Below are 23,023 nucleotides of genomic sequence, written 5' to 3'. Positions count from 1 at the left end.
ATTTGTTACAATGCGGTTCTTGCCCTTTTGTGAGCGGGAACCTTGTTACATCACCGGCGAAGGGTGGGGAAAATTGGGGAACGCGATCTCACCGGAGAGAATCGCGTTTCCCAATTCTCTCCGGATGTTGTGCCCACATTGGCGTTCTCTCTGATGGCAAACGCAGGCTGAAAATCACCCCATGATGCGCAAGGACCGGGAGATGAAGGTCCTATAATAACATGGTGAACTGGAAGGCTTTTTAATGAAATCTGTGAGACGCATGAGTGCATCTGTGAAAGATGGACTGCTTTTTCCTCAGTATTAATACTTTATTTTGAAGATTCTTGCCAATTAGTTCCATCTCTTCCTCTCTCCTGCACTGGAGGGCAGCTGATCAGTAAACTGCCATCAGATCTAATCAGCAAGATTAGGTCTGTGCAGGAGGGGCGGGGAATGGGAATTAGCTGCACCAATTAGCTGCTTTTACACTGGGTTATGTGAAGTTCCCAAATACGCTTCCAATGTCAGAGAACGTAAATGCTGCAGGGGCTGGTTTAGCACACTGGGCTAAATTGCTGGCTTTGAAAGCAGACCAAGGCAGGCCAGCAGCACGGTTCAATTCCCGTACCAGCCTCTCCGAACGGGCGCCGGAATGTGGCGACTAGGGGCTTTTCACAGTAACTTAATTTGAAGCCTACTTGTGCCAATAAGCGATTTCATTTCATTTCATTTCAATACCAGAGCTGCAAAGAGCACGGGCGAGATTCCCTGACCTGAGGCAGTCTGCCGTTGGCCAGAGGTGGGACCTTCTGGTCCCGCTGCTGTCAATGGGATTTCCCATTGGATCCGGCCCACGTTGCCGGGAAACCTGCGGTGGGGGTGCGCCGTCGGGCAGGTCGGGATGATCCCGCCGGTGCGAACAAACGGAAGATCCCGCCCCACGAACTTCGATAGTTATTCATCACAGCTACTGGCAGGATTATTGCCAAGTTCACAATGTGGTCTCCAACACAAGCCGGTCATGTTTATATCCACGAATGTTACTCGATCCTAAAGGTTGCATTCACAAGGTTCAGAGATTGGCCCCTATGACTGCCCCAATCCATACGGTCCAGGACAATTTAACAATGCTGATTTAAAAAGCTTCCCCATCACGCTCTCATTATAATCAAGGGTAATAAGAATGCCAAATTCGTTTGAGTATTTAAACAAAAAATCAATCGAATTTGGTATAATTTGGGATTGTAATTACTCCCAGGAATTTGTTATCCAAAATACAGCTATTACTTTAACTGCTTGGTAAAGATCAGCCAGTGGATTCTGTCACTAATTCAGCATGTTGCGGTGCTATGTTTCCTGTCTGGATTGATTACTCCATGTTCTAGGAGGTTAACTTGGGAGGATTGTATTCGTCTGTTGATGTTTCCAGGTATAGGTATTGAGCTGCTGGCTAACGGACGCGATCCAAGTCATTTCCAATTCACAAAGGAAGGTCAGACACTTTCCTGGCGCCTTTGTGCAAGAGTCAGAGGGTGACCCTTGTGTGCAAACAAAAAAGGAACAAGCGGCTGAGATTGAGAATGGTGATCGGAAAGGCGCGAAGGGGCAGCCAATTGGCTACTCTGACTTCCAAATGCTCAGCTTCATCACTTTGGCCCTCAAACCCATGACCACAGAGCTGTGTGTTCCTCAGGGGCACTGGAACGCAACATTACCTGAATTAACCATTACATTTTTATATCTGTCTACAGCTTAGATTTTAACCCATTTGAAACGGCAGAGCAATCTGTGCCTCTTCCTGATTCATACACTCACCCCCTCCCCCAATATCCTAACTCATCTGCAATAGATTCTAGAGTCCCGAACCTGATGGTGTCATCAACGCCACCTCGCAATTTTAACTCGGACGTTTCGGAAATCCATCTGGCACCAAAACTGGACAAACAAAAGAAGGTATGCCAAAGTAAATATTTTAATTTATGTCTAAGAATTCCTTGCAGGTCAGGATCTCATGCTCACCCAGGGCTTTTATAGGGGGCTCACCATAGACTCCATAGAATCCCTACAGTGCCGAAGGAGGCCTTTCGGCTCATCGAATCTGCACCGTGTGATGAACGGTTACTGCCTTATCATCATGTAAGGTGATGTCCCCTTTAAGACCGGGCTTGGAACCCTGGGGACTCCGCCTCTGGCTCCGCCCATCTGGGAGCCACACATAAAGGCCTGCCTCATGGTCTGTGTAGCAGTCAGCTCTCATCCCTAGCTGTAGCATAGTTATTAGTCTAATAAAGCCTTCTTTACAGTTTAATCTCTAAGCATCATTATTGAGGGTACCTCAATTTATTAGACTAAACTAGATTCAGAATGGACGCAGGCCTAAAACCAGAGAAGCTCAATCTGGAAGCACGAACGCCGGAGGCAAAGGAAATTTTTAAATACTGGCTGCGGTGCTTCGAGGCCTACCTGGACTCCGCAGAGATTCCCATCCTAGGGCCACGCAAGCTGCGTCTACTCCACGCCCGGGCGAGTCACAGAATCTCCGCCACGCTCGAAAAGGCGACGACTTATGATGCGGCGATTGAGTTGCTCCGCAAGCGGTTTGTCAAACCCGTCAATGAGGTGCACGCCCGGCATCTGCTCTCTACCTGCCGGCAGCGCTCGGGGGAATCGCTCGACGAGTTTGTTGAAAAACTCACTGCGCCTGCCAGGGACTGTGACCATCAGGATGTGACAGGGGAAGTCCATATGAACCTGCATATCAGAGATGCTTTCGTGTCCGGAATTCGCTCAACCTACATCCGGCAGCGGCTGCTCGAAAACGGGGCAAAAGACCTCCAGGAGACGCTAACGCTCGCCTCCTCGCTAGAGGTGGCCCGACATAACTTGGGTACTTACCCCGCGGACTCTGCCAGCCCCCCCCGGACTTCCTCAGACTCAACCGTATTACAGGCCTGCGCCACGCGGCGACCCGCTCACCATGAGGGCACACCATGCTACTTCTGTGGGCAGGGCCAGCACCCACGCCCACGCTGCCCAGCCCGCTCCGCGATCTGCAGCGACTGCGGGAAGAAAGGGCACTTTGCGAGGGTCTGCCTGGCCAGACCCTGGGGCCAGAAATACAAAGAACAGCCGGCCCGAAAATCAGGCTCTCAGGCCCGTAGGCCTCGCAATGCTGCTGCGCACCGACCCGACACGCCCTCTTCTGATGCGTCATCAGCCTCATGCGAATCATGGGAGCGGCCATCTGGTCGGCGGCCATCTTCTCGACCCGACACGTGCGACCGACGGCAGCGGCCATTTTACAAGTCCGATTCGGCTGACGCCTCCGACTACCCGCGACTGGGTGCGATCACCCTCGATCAAACTCGGCCAAAACACCTGCAGAACTCCATGATGCAGGTCCAGGTCAACGGGCACGACACTGCATGCCTCTTCGACTCCGGGAGCACGGAGAGCTTTATCCACCCTGAAACGGTAAGGCGCTTCTCCCTACGCACCAATCCCGCATTCCAAACCATAGCCCTCGCATCTGGGTCCCACTCGGTACAAATCACGGGGTACTGTATTGCGGATCTCTCAATCCAGGGTGCCAAATACACCCGTTTCAAATTTTATATCCTCCCTCACCTCTGTGCCCCCCTGCTGCTCGGACTGGATTTCCAGTGCAGCCACCGAAGCCTGACACTGAAGTTCGGCGGACCCTTGCCCCCCCTCACGGTGTGCTGCCTTGCGACACTGAAAGTCGCACCCCCCTCGCTATTCGCTAACCTCACTCCTGACTGTAAGCCCGTCGCCACCAGGAGCCGGCGCTACAGTGCCCAAGATATGGCTTTTATCAAGTCAGAGGTCCAGCGTTTACTGGGAGAGGGGGTCATCGAGGCTAGCAACAGCCCTTGGAGAGCGCAAGTGGTGGTAGTCCGGTCCGGGGAGAAGAAATGGATGGTCGTGGATTATAGCCAGACCATAAACCGATTCACGCAGCTTGATGCGTACCCCCTTCCTCGCATCGCGGAAATGGTAAATCGGATCGCCCAATACCGAGTCTTTTCCACAGTCGACCTCAAATCTGCCGACCACCAGCTCCCCATCCGACCAAAAGACCGCCCCAATACTGCCTTCGAAGCAGCCGGCCGGCTCTTCCACTTCCTCAGGGTCCCCTTTGGTGTCACAAATGGGGTCTCCGTCTTTCAAAGGGCGATGGACCAAATGGTGGACCAGTACGGTTTGCGGGATACATACCCGTACTTGGACAATGTCACCATCTGCGGCCATGATCAGCAGGACCATGACGCTAACCTCAAAAAGTTCCTCCAGACCGCCCGAGCCCTTAACCTGACCTATAACGAGGGCAAATGCGTTTTCCACACCACCCGGCTGGCCATCCTCGGCTATGTCGTGGAAGACGGGGTCCTAGGTCCCGACCCCAACCGCATGCGCCCTCTTAAGGAACTCCCTCTCCCCCGCAGCCTCAAGGCCCTCAAATGGTGCTTGGGGCTTTTCTCCTATTACGCCCAGTGGGTCCCCAAGTATGCGGACAAAGCCCGCCCACTCCTAAAGACCACCACTTTTCCCCTCTCGGCTGAGGCTCAATTGGCCTTCAACCGCATCAAGGCCGACATCATCAAGGCCGCCATGCACGCGGTGGACGAAACCATCCCTTTCCAGGTAGAGAGCGATGCATCAGACATCGCCCTGGCTGCTACCCCCAATCAAGGAGGCAGACCAGTAGCGTTCTTCTCCCGAACCCTCACCGCCTCCGAGGTTCGACACTCTGCAGTCGAAAAGGAGGCACAAGCCATTGTGGAGGCTGTGCGGCGCTGGAGACACTACCTAGCCGGTAGGAGGTTTACCCTCGTCACCGACCAACGGTCGGTCGCCTATATGTTCGATAACACGCAACGGGGCAAAATAAAAAACGATAAAACTTTGAGGTGGAGGATCGAACTCTCCACCTACTCGTACGATATCAAGTATCGTCCAGGGGAGCTCAACAAGCCCCCAGCTGCCCTGTCCCGCGGCACATGCGCCAACGCGCAGGAGGACCACCTGCAAGCCATCCACAATGACCTCTGCCACCTGGGGGTTACCCGGCTCGTCCATTTCATCAAGTCCTGCAACCTACCTTACTCAACCAAGGAGGTCAAGGCCATGGTCAGGGGCTGCCAGGTCTGTGCGGAGTGCAAACCGCACTTCTATCGGCCAGACAAGGTTCGGCTCGTGAAGGCCTCGGGCCCCTTTGAGCGACTGAGCGTGGACTTCAAGGGGCCCCTCCCGTCCACCAACCGTTATGCCTATTTCCTCACCGTGATCGATGAGTTCTCCCGTTTCCCATTTGCCATTCCCTGCACCGACATGACCTCAGCCACGGTGATTAAGGCACTGCACAGCATCTTCACCCTGTTCGGTTTCCCTGCTTAAATCCACAGCGACCGGGGTACATCGTTTGTGAGCGATGAACTGCATCAGTATCTGCTCAGCAAAGGCATCGCCTCGAGCAGAACGACCAGTTATAACCCACGGGGAAACGGGCAGGTGGAGAGGGAGAACGCGACCGTGTGGAAGGCTGTCCTTCTGGCCCTGCGGTCGAGAAATCTCCCAACCACCCGCTGGCAGGAGGTCCTACCCGATGCCCTACACTCCATTAGGTCACTCCTCTGCACGGCCACGAATGAGACCCCTCACGACCGATTGTTTCTCTTCCCCAGGAAGTCTACCTCCGGGGTCTCGCTTCCACCTTGGCTGACGGCTCCGGGACCTGTTCTTCTCCGGAGGCACGCGAGGAGCCATAAAACAGACCCCCTAGTTGAAAAGGTCCGACTGCTCCACGCCAACCCCAGTTACGCCTACGTGGAGTACTCCGACGGCAGGCAAGATACGGTTTCCCTCCGGGATCTGGCGCCCACTGGATCCTCCACCATCGACGCCCCTTCCCGCGCTGCTCCCCTGCAGAACCCGTCGCCCCCTACAACACACTCCCTTCCGGCCCTACCACCCGTTGGTGAGCTCCTACCGTGCGCTCCCCCTTGTGCCCCCCCTTTACACACCCCGCCGGCGCCGGCTCCGCTACCCCCAGGCCTGCCTAGTTCCTCTGCCCCAACCCGGACCGAAGCTCCGACCGCTGTGCTCCCGGATGTGCCCTCAACCGGGACGTCCGTGCCCGCCGCACCACCGCCCGAATTGAGGAGGACGATCCGGCCACCGAGACGGTTGGACCTATGATGGCACTTCACCCCCGCCGGACTCCTTTTTAAACAGGGGGTGAATGTGATGAACGGTTACTGCCTGATCATCATGTAAGGTGATGTCATAGAATCATAGAATCATAGAAGTTTACAGCATGGAAACAGGCCCTTCGGCCCAACCAGTCCATGCCGCCCAGTTTTTACCATTAAGCTAGTCCCAGTTGCCCGCACTTGGCCCATAACCCTCTATACCCATCTTACCCATGTAACTATCTAAATGTTTTTTAAAAGACACAATTGTACCCGCCTCTACTACTACCTCTGGCAGCCCATTCCAGAGACTCACTACCCTCTGAGTGAAGAAATTGCCCCTCTGGGCCCTTCTGAATCTCTCCCCTCTCACCTTAAACCTATGCCCTCTAGTTTTAGACTCCCCTACCTTTGGGAAAAGATGTTGACTATCTACCTTATCTATGCCCCTCATTATTTTATAGACCTCTATAAGATCACCCCTAAGCCTCCTACGCTCCAAGGAAAAAAGTCCCAGTCTATCCAGCCTCTCCTTATAACTCAAACCATCAAGTCCCGGCAACATCCTAGTAAATCTTTTCTGCACTCTTTCCAGTTTAATAATATCCTTTCTATAATAGGGTGACCAGAACTGCACACAGTATTCCAAGTGTGGCCGTACCAATGTCTTGTACAACTTCAACAAGACGTCCCAACTCCTGTATTCAATGTTCTGACCAATGAAACCAAGCATGCCGAATGCCTTCTTCACCACCCTGTCCACCTGCGACTCCACCTTCAAGGAGCTATGAACCTGTACTCCTAGATCTCTTTGTTCTATAACTCTCCCCAACGCCATACCATTAACTGAGTAGGTCCTGGCCTGATTCGATCTGGCAAAATGCATCACCTCACATTTATCTAAATTAAACTCCATCTGCCATTCGTCGGCCCACTGGCCTAATTGATCAAGATCCCGTTGCAATCCTAGATAACCTTCTTCACTATCCACTGTGCCACCAATCTTGGTGTTATCTGCAAACTTACTAACCATGCCTCCTAAATTCTCATCCAAATCATTAAAATCATTATGATTTGGATGAGAATGTCCCCTTTAAGACCGGGCTTGGAACCCTGGGGACTCCGCCTCTGGCTCCGCCCATCTGGGAGCCACACATAAAGGCCTGCCTCATGGTCTGTGTAGCAGTCAGCTCTCGTCCCTAGCTGTAGCATAGTTATTAGTCTAATAAAGCCTTCTTTACAGTTTAATCTCTAAGCATCATTATTGAGGGTACCTCACACCGGCTTTCCGAAAGAGCACCCTACCTAGGCCCATTCCCCTGCCCTATCTCAGCAACCCCACGCATTGATCATGGCCAACCTCCCTTACCTGCACACCGTTGGCCCCAGCCTTTCCCCTCCCTCTTATTGCCTGCATTCCCCCCCATCCCCTATCCACCCCCCCCCCCCCCCCCCCATATCTCAAAGTTATGATGGGGGATTGTTCCCTTGGGTTTTGGGCATCCTTACTTTCTTGTTTCAATTACTACTCCTGCCCACTGGTTATGGTGCCACTCCTGACACCTGTAAGTGGGGCAATGTGGGAGTGGGGCTCTGCCACATGCTAAAGTGGCCCAGGAGATAAATAGTTCAAGCTATTACACATTCAAGTCACCACAGAGGTGATGGGTGAGGGGAGAGTTGGGGGGGGAGCGGGGAAATTGAAATTGCCTCCCATCCAACTCAGTACCACACCCACCCCAAAAATGCACCAAATTGTAACAAAATAAGTTGGTAACATAAAGGAGACTTGCAATAAATGTGATCATGCTAGCGTCTCACATATATCTTGAGAAGTACTGAAATAAATAAAAATGCTAGTCTTGATACATCTATTGCATTGGTACGCAGTTGGTTATCTGTAAAATCTCAAGGATTTGGGAATTAGGATCTTTATCCGGCATTCTCATTTCCAGTATGCTAATCCTTCACCAATTACATTGAGTAGATTATCAGGCTGGGCCTCTCATTAGGTAACTACACAGCATGCCAAATGCTCCTTGTTTATTGTGTGGGGCTGTATGAGTAATATTCCCACTGATTTGGAGTGGGATAATTGCATGCCGTTAAGGTAACAAATATGCTAATTGAAGTTAATGAATGTTTAATGGTCATCACCAGCAAATGTGTTCCAGAGCATAATGAAAATCAAGCAGCAGAGAATTTCAATCACCCAACGGCGCTTCATGGATGCTCGTGAAAAAGCTCATGAACGAGTCGAGAAGCTACCATGTTCTTGTATCTTGCCAGTTCTCGAAAAGCAGGAAACGAAACTTACTCCTCAGTCCAGCTCACAGTTCAGTGGCCTTATGGGTCGGTGCACCAGGGTTTGCAGAAACAGTTTCTGATGGGTTTCTCCGGCCAGACTGCCAAGAAGTGGGAGGCGGAGACCCTTTCAGGCACAAAGGGTAGATTAGTTGGTGAGTTGACCCTTTCACCCCCAGCTTTTGCTCCCTGTAAGACAATACAGAGAACACCTGGGGGGATAGGTTGCTTGTTTGGTCTACCACCTGAAAATATCATTGATGTAGATGCAGTCCATGGGTTGGAGGACAGGTGGGAAACCCGCATTGTGTCTGAGGGTGAGGTCTGGCTGGATTAAGTGCCTGTCTGATCTGGCCAGTGTTGGGCCATCCCTGGGATTCAGGATCCTGGGTGGGGTAGAACCTGCCCACTGAGAGCTGCCAGATCCTGCCTCCCAATCAGAGGCCGGCAGTTCTCCATTCCAGGCGGTGCCACCGGGAGCAGTAGTGCACCCAGGGAGAGGCCTAGGATTGCTGAGGAACCCAGGACCCTGCTGAGTGGGGGTGGGATGGGGCGAGGGGGGGGGGGGGGGGGGGGGTGGGAGGAAAACGCAGGGGAGGGGGGGAGAAGGGTGGTCGGAGGCAAGGGCGGGGGGGGTTGATTTTTAGCGGCCTAGCCCCCGCTCGATGCCGGGTCCACCAGTTGGCACAATTGCCAATCAAGTGCCTTGGAAAGAACCACACCCATTGGAAGGCAACAGGGATTCCAGACAGGGCTGGCCGGGTGGCCTCCTCGAGGCACTGGGAAACTGGACCACTCACATATAGTCGCGGAGCCACCGCTGAACTCCCATGTGTTCAGGGATAATTGGTGCCACTTGGCTCACTACTGAGCCTAACTGACAACCTTCCATGAGTGGCCGAGTTCCTCACATGGGCCCCTTGCCGCTTCTGACTTACTCGCAGGAGGTTTGCCCACCTTTGGGCGGCTTCCCCTGCGATAAAGTGGGTCTGGCCACCATGTTTCCTGCTGTGGCTGGGCTGCATTATATTTAGCCCCACAAATACGAGACAGTCACTAATAAATAGAAAGCTTTTCACCCAGAGAGTGATTAGAATGTGGACCTTGCTTTCAGAGGGAGGTGAATAGCATCGATGGAAAAGGAAGAAAGGTACAGATCGGGTTAGTTGAAGAGGTTTTGGAGGGGACTGGCGTGAGGCATAAAACATCAGCATTGTCATGTTAGGCCGAATGGCCTATTGCTTTGTAATACTTTCTAACGATTTGCTTCCTGTCAATCTCCTGAGAGGCTAGATTGTAACCATGGCTGGAATCTACCCTTAATTCCCAGTCAATTAATTAAAATTAACTGGCTTAATCACCTAAAGGGAAAGAACAAGAAAGTGGGATTCATTTGATAAACCCAGCAAAAAGCCAGCAGGGTACAATGGGATGAATGGCCTCCTTCTGTGCTGTAATAATAATCATCTTTATTAGTGTCACAAGTAGCTTACATTAACAATGCAATGAAGTTACTGTGAAAATCCTCTAGTCGCCTGTTCGGGTACACTGAGGGAGAATTCTGAATGTACAAATTACCTAACAGCACATCTTTTGGGACTTGTGGGAGGAAACCGGAGCACCCAGAGGAAACCCACGCAGACATGGGGAGAACATGCAGACTCTGCACAGACAGTGACCCAAGCCGGGAACCGAACCCAGGTCCCTGATGCTGTGAAGCAACAGTGCTAACCACTGTGCTACTGTGCTTCTGTGTATCATTCTATAATTCCATCAATTTGAATCACAGAATAATTTAAAATTTTGTTCCATACAATAAAAGGATTTTAAGTTGTCCGAAGCAGATTGCATTCGGAAAGAGTTTGCAGTTTTATTACACACAAGTTGTGGATGGAGGGAGGAATTGTAATGGCACTTGTGAGTATGTTAGTTCATTTTACCTTTCCAGATAAGACCCGAGTGAGACGAAGAACAGATACCTCCAGCCCTTGCACATATCACAAATGCACACACTCAAACACACAGACACAAACATACACTCAAACACACACACACAGACATACACTCAAACACACACACACAGACATACACTCAAACACACACACACAGACATACACTCAAACGCACACACACAGACATACACTCAAACACACACACACAGACATACACTCAAACACACACACACAGACATACACTCAAACACACACACACACACACAGACATACACTCAAACACACACACACAGACATACACTCAAACACACAGACACAAACATACACTCAAACACACACACACAGACATACACTCAAACGCACACACACAGACATACACTCAAACACACACACAGACATACACTCAAACACACACACACACAGACATACACTCAAACGCACACATACACTAAAACCACACACATACACACAAACATACTCTCAAGCACACACACACAGTCATACACTCAAACACACAGACATACACTCAAACACACACACACAAACATACCCTCAAACACACACATACACTAAAACACACACACAAACATACTCAAACACACACATACACTAAAACACACACACACATACACTCAAGCACACACACAGTCATACACTCAAACACACACACAAACAAACACTCAAACACACACATACAAACATACACTCAAACACACACATACACTAAAACACACACACACAAACATACACTCAAGCACACACACAGCCATACACTCAAACACACACACACAGACATACACTCAAACACACACATACAAACATACACTCAAACACACACATACACTAAAACACACACACACAAACATACACTCAAACACACAGAGACATACACTCAAACACACACACAGACATACACTCAAACACACACACACAAACATACACTCAAACACACACACACACAGACATACACTCAAACACACACACAAACATACACTCAAACACACACACAGGCATACTCAAACACACACACACACATATACACAAACATACACTCAAACACAGACATACACTCAAACATACACACAAACACACAAAAATGCACTCAAACACACACCACACATACACTCAAACACAGACATACACTCAAACACACACACAGACATACACTCAAACACAGACATACACTCAAACACACACACAGACATACACTCAAACACACACACACATACTCAAACACATACACACAGACATACACTCAAACACACATACAAACATACACTCAAACACACACATACACTAAAACACACACACACAAACATACACTCAAGCACACACACACAGACATACACTCAAACACACACATACAAACATACACTCACACACATACACTAAAACACACACACACAAACATACACTCAAGCACACACACACAGGCATACACTCAAACACATACAGACATACACTCAAATACACACACACAAACATACACACAAACACACACACAAACATACACCCAAACACAGACATACACTCAAGCACACACACAGACATACACTCAAACACACACAGACATACACTTAAACACACACTCAAACACACACACAAACAGACACTCAAACACACATACACTCAAACACAGACACACAAACATACACACAAACATACACTCAAATACACACATACACTCAAACACACAGACACACACTCAAACACACACACACAAACATACACTCAAACACACACACACAGACATACACTCAAACACACACATACAAACATACACTCAAACACACACATACACTAAAACACACACACACAAACATACACTCAAGCACACACACACAGACATACACTCAAACACACACAGACATACACTCAAATACACACACACAAACATACACACAAACATACACTCAAACACAGACATACACTCAAGCACACACACAGACATACACTCAAACATACACAGACATACACTCAAACACACACTCAAACACACACACAGACATACACTCAAACACACACACACAAACATACACTCAAACACACAAACATACACTCAAACACACACGCACACAGACATACACTCAAACACACACAAACATACACTCAAACACACTCACAGACATACTCAAACACACACACATACACACAAACATACACTCAAACACAGACATACACTCAAACACACACTCAAACACACAAAAATGCACTCAAACACACACCACACATACACTCAAACACAGACATACACTCAAACACACACACAGACATACACTCAAACACACACACACACATACATACTCAAACACATACACACAGACATACACTCAAACACACATACAAACATACACTCACACACATACACTAAAACACACACACACAAACATACACTCAAGCACACACACACAGACATACACTCAAACACACACATACAAACATACACTCAAACACACACATACACTAAAACACACACACACAAACATACACTCAAGCACACACACACAGACATACACTCAAACACACACAGACATACACTCAAATACACACACACAAACATACACACAAACACACACACAAACATACACACAAACACACACACAAACATACACCCAAACACAGACATACACTCAAGCACACACACAGACATACACTCAAACACACACAGACATACACTCAAACACACACACAAACATACACTCAAACACACATACACTCAAACACAGACACACAAACATACACACAAACATACACTCAAATACACACATACACTCAAACACACAGACATACTCTCAAACACACACACAAACATACACTCAAACACACACACACAGACATACACTCAAACACACACATACAAACATACACTCAAACACACACACAGACATACACTCAAACACACACATACAAACATACACTCAAACACACACATACACTAAAACACACACGCACAAACATACACTCAAGCACACACACAGACATACACTCAAACACACACAGACATACACTCAAATACACACACACAAACATACACACAAACATACACTCAAACACAGACATACACTCAAGCACACACACAGACATACACTCAAACACACACAGAAATACACTCAAACACACACTCAGACATACACTCAAACACACACACACAAACATACACTCAAACACACAAACATACACTCAAACACACACACACAGACATACACTCAAACACACACACACAAACATACACTCAAACACACACACAGACATACTCAAACACACACACAAACACGCACACAAACATACACTCAAACACACACACACACAAACATACACTCAAACACACACACAAACACACAAAAATGCACTCAAACACACACCACACATACACTCAAACACACACATACACTCAAACACACGCACAGACATACTCAAACACACACACAAATATACACTCAAACACACACCACACATACACTCAAACACACACATACACTCAAACACACACACATGCACTCAAACACACAAACATACACTCAAACACACTCACACACTGTAATAACCTCCAATTGGCATTATTGATTGGCCAATTGGGGTATGAGCTCCCTCAACGATAGCTCATTGTGGGGGCCCATATAAGCACCTGTGTAGGCTTTATGAACCAGTCTTAAGTTGACTGGAATGCGAGCAGCACTGTTCGGAGCTGCTCTTGGATAGAAGTTATTGCAAATCAATACTGGTGTGGTGACGGAACCCCTGCCTCCTGTGGATTATTACAGTGGCGACGAGGTAAACAAAGAACCTTGCGGAGACCAGCTGCCGCACTCGGAGGGTAAGCCTTGCTATTTCAAAAATGCCATTTTTTGGGAGGTGAGATGCATTCGACCCGACTATTGAGGACTGGTCCCAGTATGTGGAGAGAATGTGTTACTTCTTCCAGGCCAATGAGGTAATGAAGGACGAAAGGAAACGGGTTATCCTGCTGTCGGCGTGCAGACCCTCAGCCTTCGCCATTATACGTAGTCTCATTTATCCCGATACGCCGGACACGATACCTTTCCAAGAATTAACGAAATTGGTGGAAGAGCACTATGATCCAAAACCACCCCTCATTTTGCGTAGGTACAGATTCTACACAACGAAGTGGGAAGAACGGCCAATAGCCTATGCTTCGAGGACCTTGGCGATGGCTGAGAGAAAATACGTCAAAATCGAGAAGGAAGGACTGGCGGTGATATTTGCAGTAAACAAATTTCACCAGTATCTGTACGGGCGGAAATTCACCATAGTGACGGTCCAGAAGCCGTTATTAGGGTTATTAAAAGAAGACAAGTCAATACCCCCGATTGTATCAGCTAGAATCCAACGCTGGGCGTTGCTACTGGCGGCGTATCGATACGTTCTGGAGCACAGACCAGGAATGCGAGTAGCAAATGCAGGTGCTTTGAGCAGACCTCCCCTCCCAGACACCCCGCCGCTAATACCGAAAGTAGAGGAGACAGTAATGACTCTAAATTTTTTGAACACCCTACCAGTGGACGCACAACATATTCGGTCAATGGACACAAAGCTCTCCCACTGGCTGTTTGATTACAGGACCACACCCCATTCCACAACGGGCATACCGCCAGCTGAACTCATAATGGGAAGGCGGCTGCGAACGAGGCTGAGTCTCCTTTTCCCAAATTTAACAGGGAAAGTGGAGAAATAACAGGAGGTCCAACGCAGGGGGCATGATAATAGTCGGCAGCAGAGACATTTCCAGGTGGGGGCACCGGTTTGGGTCAAGAATTATGGGAATGGACCAACGTGGGTCAAAGGCACGGTCGAGTCCCAAACAGGGCCCAAATCCTATGAAGTTTCGATAGGAGGTAAGGTGCTGAAGAAACACCTAGACCAAATAAGGGCAGCGGAACCACACCTGGAGGCAGTCGAAGCAGGACCGCCTCAAGCTGGGATAGCCCAGACGGGAAAGATCCCCAGCCCCGAGCAATTTCTCCAGATCCCGTCATCCAGTCGTCAGAGTCGGAGATGGAGATGTACGACAAGGCTGCCGCGACACCTCTCACCGAGGAGGAGGAAGAACACCTTCCAAGGAGGTCGTCAAGGAAAAGACGGGCACCTATAAGGTACACCCCACCCACGTTGGAGAACAACCCGGCGGATGACACAAGAGGTGACCGACCCGGACATGAGGAGCAGGAAGAAGCTCAGAGGAATGCCAGCTGGCAGGAATTCCTCGGACCTTGGGGGGGGGGGGGGGGTGTAATGACCTCCAATTGGCATTATTGGTTGGCCAATTGGAGTATGAGCTCCCTCCAATGTTAGCTCATTGAGGGGGCCCATGTAAGCACATGTGTAGGCTTTGTGAGGCAGTTTTAAGTTGACTGGAATGCTAGCAGCACTGTTTGGAGCTGCTCTTGTATATAGTTATTGCAAATAAATACTGGTGTGGTGACGGAACCCCTGCCTCCTGTGGATTATTACACATACACACAAACATATACTCAAACACATACATACACTCAAACACACACAGGCATACACTCAAACACGCACACATATACACTAAAACACAGACACACACACAGACATACACTCACATAAACATACACTCAAACACACTCACACACATACATGCACACACAGACATACACTCATACATGCATACACACGCACACAAAAACACATACACACAAACCCGCACACAAAAACAAACACACACACACAAAAACATACTCAAAACACACACAAAAACGCACACTAAAACACACACAAGCACTCAAAAACACACACATGCACAAACCCACACATACACGCAAACATGTAAAAAAACACACACAAAAGCACAAACACGCACACAAACACACACACACAGTCTCACTTGTCACAATGTCCCATTCGTCTCCAGTTTATCCTGAGCAGGAAGCCAAGGTTGTTGAACACATGACCTTTACTTCCAGGGCCACTGACAATCCTCAGAGATCTTTCGGAAGCGTCCTCTCCGCCTCCCTGATTTACTCGGGCAAGGGTCAGGGGAGGGTTCGAACTGCAGCTTCTGCTTTGCCATCCTGTTGACAATCCGCTGCGTGTCCGCTTGGCTTTTAGGATCAAGTGGGACACATTTTCTGACACTCAATGTCAGAGTGAGGTCGCTCAGGAAGCTGAAACAGTAAGATAAACAAATTGGCTTCGATAAACCAGTGAGTGCAGACTACCTGAATTTAATGTTGCCCCACTTCCTCTGGGATAACCCTTTAAGTAGCAGCTCGCATTATGCATCCTTTGAAACAAACACGATTGTAGCAGATTGCATTAGGAAAGAGTTTGCAGTTTTATTACACACAAGTTGTGGATGGAGGGAGGAATTCTAATGGCACTTGTGAGTATGTTAGTTCCTTTTACCTTTCCGGATAAGACCCGAGTGAGACGAAGAACGGATACCTCCAGACCTTGCTCCTATCGCAAACGAAGTTGAATCTGTTACATGACTGGGAGTAGGTGGGTCACAGATACACTGCAATTCACAAAATAGATTCAACGTGCGCAATATTCTTTTCAGCCCCCTGGTGCATAACTCAGAACAAAACAAAACAATCTTTGAAACTGTATTCAACTGCGATTTATCAAAGCAGTGAACTTATTGCATTTTAGTGACAGATGATGTATGAACAAGAGATGAACTTTTTCCCTCCTTTCCTGAGTGCAGCTTCTCTTCCAAAGGTGCTAGGCAGCAGAGTCAGTTTTGATCCTGTCCTCGCCTGACCTCCACGTACCTGCACCTCCAGTAGGGGCTGCTAGATGGCAGTCAGGAGCCCTGGAAGAATTCTCTCTTCCCAAAGCGAGAGGGGACTGAGGCCAATTGTACCAACTTTACCATGGCTCCGAATGTGGTCGGTTAACACAGCTTACTCTACTCAGTCCAGCTATCTCATGCCTCAAACGGTCATGAGAGTATTTTGAGATTATTAAAAGTCTCAACCCCCCCCCCCCCCCCTTTCCTGGCAAGGCCCAAATTCTGACAAGGCATAAATTTGGATGTAAATCGAAACTTTGGGATGGATTTTTATCTGATAGTGTAAACAGGGTGATAATAAGTCAGGGATTCATCTTATTGCTGTTTGTGGGACCCTACAGATTGGTGGTTGTGTTTGCCTACATCACACCAAGGAAGACTTTCAAATACAATTCACAGGCTGTGAAATGCTTTGGTGTCTTCGCTGACACAGCGTGGTGCTGTGCAAATGCAAGTGTTTTTTTTAACGAAAATTGAAACATTGATTTTCCCATTTAATAGGCCTAAAACAGATGGAATAATTTAGGTAGGCAGAGGCCTGTACCTGACCTGCATTGGTATTTGGACTTCAGCTATCTCTGGTGCCCACCCGAAATGAGGCACCGGTCTCATTTCACAATTAAGTCTCACAAGTGGTGGGCAGCACGGTGGCACAGTGGTTAGCACTGGGACTAAGGCGCTGAGGACCTGGGTTCGAATCCCGGCCCTGGGTCACTGTCCGTGTGGAGTTTGCACATCCTCCCTGTGTCTGCATGGGTTTCACCCCCACAACCCAAAGATGTGCAGGGTTGGTGGATTGGCCACGCTAAATTGCCCCTTAATTGGAAAAAAAAATAATTGGGCACTCTAAATTTATTAAAGAAAAATAAAGAAAGTCTCACAAATGAGGCTCCCCAGTCCTCACCCATTTCAGACCCTAATGTGTATGTCAGGCGGAGAGCAGTCTAGCCATCTGCCTGCTGGAGGGTGTTCACAAATACATCCCAAAACCTGCAGGAATTTGGTATCTGTGGAGTCTGGCAGATCATGATTGCTCCTCCAGGCTCCATGAAGCAATTTCAGATCAGAACTCACCCAACCTTACACCTCACTCAACCAAGTCTCTGAATTGCCTCCCAAGAACAGCTTCTTCCCTGCTGCCATCAGACTTTTGAATGGACCTACCTCGTATTAAGTTGATCTTTTCTCTACACCTTGCTATAACTGTAACATTATATTCTGCAGTCTCCCCTTCCTTCCCTATGTACGGTCTGCATTGTTTGTACAGCATGCAAGAAACAATACTTTTCACTGTATACTAATACATGTGACAATAATAAATCAAATCAAAAAGTGTTCCCCCGCACCCCAACACCTGGACTTACCTGTAGTCTCAGGCACCCAGTGGCCTCAACTCTCAAGCTGCATTGGGGCATCTGACTGGCACCACCTGGAATCATTAAAAAAAGGGCACTGGATGATATTATCTCCGTCCTTGGGCCTCTCCATTCTTGTATAGCATCACTGCATGCCCCAAGGGGTACTGGGGCATGAAACAATTTAGGCCATGATCATTCTGATTGCAATGTGTACACGTCCTCACAAAACACAAAGCTCGTGACTTTCTGCAATTAGCCCAAGATAGAAAGAAGTAAGTCCTCACTCATTTCAACAATTCCAAACCTCATATCGGAAAATCTGAAGAGATTGTGCTTGAGAAATTATGTTTACAAATTTGGTGTCAACTTTTCTTAGAATAGAATACTTACAGTGCAGAAGGAGGCCATTTGGCCCATTGAGGGTGCACCGATCCTTTGAAAGAGCACCCTACGTAGGTTCAATACCCCACCCTATCCCCGCAACCACACTTTTCGTAAACATCTTTGGACACTAAGGAACAATTTTAGCATGGCCTATCCACCTAATTCACCTAGCCTGCATATGTGATCTCCTGCTCTTTGCTCGTGAACACATTGTGATAGAGTTCCTGTTTATTGGCGCAATGGGTGATCAGGGTACAAATTTTGCTCAAAGTTGCGGGAGCTTTGCAAATTGCTTCTTGTCTCAAACATCCGCTCAAACCCATTTGCAGATCACCGAACACAAAACCTGCCAATTCCGGTGCAAAAGAGCAACATTTTAAAACCATTTTAAAAATTTTGCATCTAAAAATTATTCCTTGATCCATTTAAAAGTGGCGAAATCCTGCAGTTTGATTAATAAGCTGAAAATGTTTTTACTCACAAACAAATAATTTTTGGAGCCTCCTCAACTGGCTGAAAACAAGCACAATTGGTGGGAGCTCCCAATGGTAATGAATTCACCCTGGAGACAGAGTTAATTGCATGGGCAGGGAGCAAAGGATGGTGGGACACTACGTTGCACTAGTGGTTTTCACTAAAATTTCTGCAATACTTTGCATGCGTTGTGGCAATTTTGGCTGAATTGTTCTGGAAAAACCAACGCTACTGAACGGAAAACCCAACCCACTGGGATTTGTTGGGATACATTTCTATGGATTCCCTACTGCATCAGCCAATGGTCCATTCTTTGTGGGTGAACCCATGCAGTGGGTGTTTGCAGGTGGATTGACTTTTCAGAAAGGGTACCACAGTTGTGTTTGACCTTGCCCAGATCTTACTGTGGGAATTATTGCAGCATGGTAACCAAATGTAACCAAATGTTGCAGCATGGAAACAAGCCAATTGGCTTATCAAGAAAACGCCAGAGCTTTTCTCCACACAAACAGTCTTGTCTAAACCCCCCTCCTTCAGGGTAAGCAGAAATCTGGAATTCACCATCCCAAAGTTCCGTGAATGCGGAGACAGTCGGAACATTCAAGACTGAGACTGATAAATGTTTGCAGGGCAAGGATGTCCAGGGATAAGGAGCTAAGGCAGGTAAATGGAGTTCAGGAAGGGGTCAGTCAGGACCTATTTGAAGTCCCGAGCATGCTCAAGGCCACGACTGGCCTTCTTTGCTTCTAATGTCCTTTTGCTATAAAATCACAGAATTTTGCGGCAGAGAAACAGGCCCTTTGCCCCACTTGAGAGTCTTACCTTATTTCCATTGCGCGCCTAATTTGAGTCTCCTGAACAGGCCCTTTGTGTCCAATTGCCATACCCACAAGTGAGTGGGGGCTAACTCAATACAGACCGGAGATACCCAGAACATTCATGCTCTGTGATCATTTTGGCTTTTTGATTTTAAAAGTGATAAGCTGGTGAAACTTGGAGGGAAGTAATTATGGAAAATTACAGAAAATTCAGCAAGCATCGCACCCTGGGATTTGGCAGCAATATTAGTGAGATCGTAATCCTGCTTTCAAATTAGCATTGCCACTGTGGTAGTTGGTAGAGTCTTTTGAAAACATGCCACACAAAAAACTTCCCAATACATGTAATGCATATTTGCAAAATCTCCATTTAGATGCTAATTGTCTGATCCAGTTTTACGGTAACATATTTAAAATTTAATTGCATATTGTGAGTTCCCTTCAGAGAGCAATATAAGATCCCAGTCAGGCACTGGATAATGTAGACAATCTTCACTCGAGTCAGATGTTGATAACAAACAATGTTTTTTTTTTGTTGTATACCAGATTATAACAAAATCTTTTTGACAGCTTGGTTCAGTTGGTTGCGCTTTCAACTTAGAGTAAGACTGTCGTGGATTTACTACAGGACTTGTGCACAGAAATGTAGTTTGTTGTCCTTCAATGCCAATAACTCGCATTTATATGAGACCTTTAACCTAGAAAATGTCCGAAGCCTTTTCACAGGCTCACTATCAGATAAAAACGGATGACAAGTCAAAAAAGGAGATATTAGGAGAGCAATTAAAGCACACTCTCCATCACCATTAAGTAGGGAGACAAATCTTGTTTCACTGGGGAATACAAAAGGAAGTGCCGGTGGTATTATCATATATGTCAGGGTTGATATGTGGACACAGAGAGCCACGAGAGGGAGCTAGTCTCAGAGGTATATAAGAGTGAGGGCAGAGCCTTGTGGGGCAGAAGGTTGGAGCAGGAGCTGAGCTAAGCTAGGAGTACTGAAGGTAGTGAGAGAGCTTGAGAGTAGTTAATGAGTTAGATGAATATAGTTTGTGTGTTTAATCAACTGTTGGTTCTTAGGGATAAGTGTCGAATCCAAGAGTAGTGTTAAATAAATAGTTTTGTTTAGTTTCTAGACTGATCAACTACACATCAAAGCCATCTGGATAGAGCAAGGCAGAGAACAACACATGGCACCAGGTGTTTGTCCCTAAAAACTAGAATAGGTAGATTAGTGAGGACCCCATAACGGAAAAAATACCCGACGATTGAACAAAGCAATCACGCCTCTGCATCTCAGGGAGATCCATGGAGCAAGATGGAGAGTCTGCAGAAACTCCATGGAGCAAGATGGAGAGTCTGCAGAAGCTCCATGGAGCAAGATGGAGCGTCTGCAGAAACTCCATGGAGCAAGATGGAGAGTCTGCAGAAGCTCCATGGAGCAAGATGGAGAGTCTGCAGAAGCTCCATGGAGCAAGATGGAGAGTCTGCAGAAGCTCCATGGAGCAAGATGGAGAGTCTGCAGAAGCTCCATGGAGCAAGATGGAGCGTCTGCAGAAACTCCATGGAGCAAGATGGAGAGTCTGCAGAAGCTCCATGGAGCAAGATGGAGAGTCTGCAGAAGCTCCATGGAGCAAGATGGAGAGTCTGCAGAAGCTCCATGGAGCAAGATGGAGAGTCTGCAGAAGCTCCATGGAGCAAGATGGAGCGTCTGCAGAAGCTCCATGGAGCAAGATGGAGAGTCTGCAGAAGCTCCATGGAGCAAGATGGAGAGTCTGCAGAAGCTCCATGGAGCAAGATGGAGAGTCTGCAGAAGCTCCATGGAGCAAGATGGAGCGTCTGCAGAAGCTCCATGGAGCAAGATGGAGAGTCTGCAGAAGCTCCATGGAGCAAGATGGAGAGTCTGCAGAAGCTCCATGGAGCAAGATGGAGAGTCTGCAGAAGCTCCATGGAGCAAGATGGAGAGCCTGCAGAAACTCCATGGAGCAAGATGGAGCGTCTGCAGAAGCTCCATGGAGCAAGATGGAGAGTCTGCAGAAGCTACATGGAGCAAGATGGAGAGTCTGCAGAAACTCCATGGAGCAAGATGGAGCGTCTGCAGAAGCTCCATGGAGCAAGATGGAGAGTCTGCAGAAACTCCATGGATCAAGATGGAGAGTCTGCAGAAGCTCCATGGAGCAAGATGGAGAGTCTGCAGAAGCTCCATGGAGCAAGATGGAGAGTCTGCAGAAGCTCCATGGAGCAAGATGGAGAGTCTGCAGAAGCTCCATGGAGCAAGATGGAGAGTCTGCAGAAGCTCCATGGAGCAAGATGGAGCGTCTGCAGAAGCTCCATGGAGCAAGATGGAGAGTCTGCAGAAGCTCCATGGAGCAAGATGGAGAGTCTGCAGAAGCTCCATGGAGCAAGATGGAGAGCCTGCAGAAACTCCATGGAGCAAGATGGAGCGTCTGCAGAAGCTCCATGGAGCAAGATGGAGAGTCTGCAGAAGCTCCATGGAGCAAGATGGAGAGTCTGCAGAAGCTCCATGGAGCAAGATGGAGAGTCTGCAGAAACTCCATAGAGCAAGATGGAGAGCCTGCAGAAACTCCATGGAGCAAGATGGAGAGTCTGCAGAAGCTCCATGGAGCAAGATGGAGAGTCTGCAGAAACTCCATGGATCAAGATGGAGCGTCTGCAGAAGCTCCATGGAGCAAGATGGAGAGTCTGCAGAAGCTCCATGGAGCAAGATGGAGAGTCTGCAGAAGCTCCATGGAGCAAGATG

Source organism: Scyliorhinus torazame, chromosome 12 (genome assembly GCF_047496885.1).
Source record: "Scyliorhinus torazame isolate Kashiwa2021f chromosome 12, sScyTor2.1, whole genome shotgun sequence".
Taxonomy (NCBI): Eukaryota; Metazoa; Chordata; class Chondrichthyes; order Carcharhiniformes; family Scyliorhinidae; genus Scyliorhinus; species Scyliorhinus torazame.
This window is presented reverse-complemented; position numbering follows the sequence as displayed.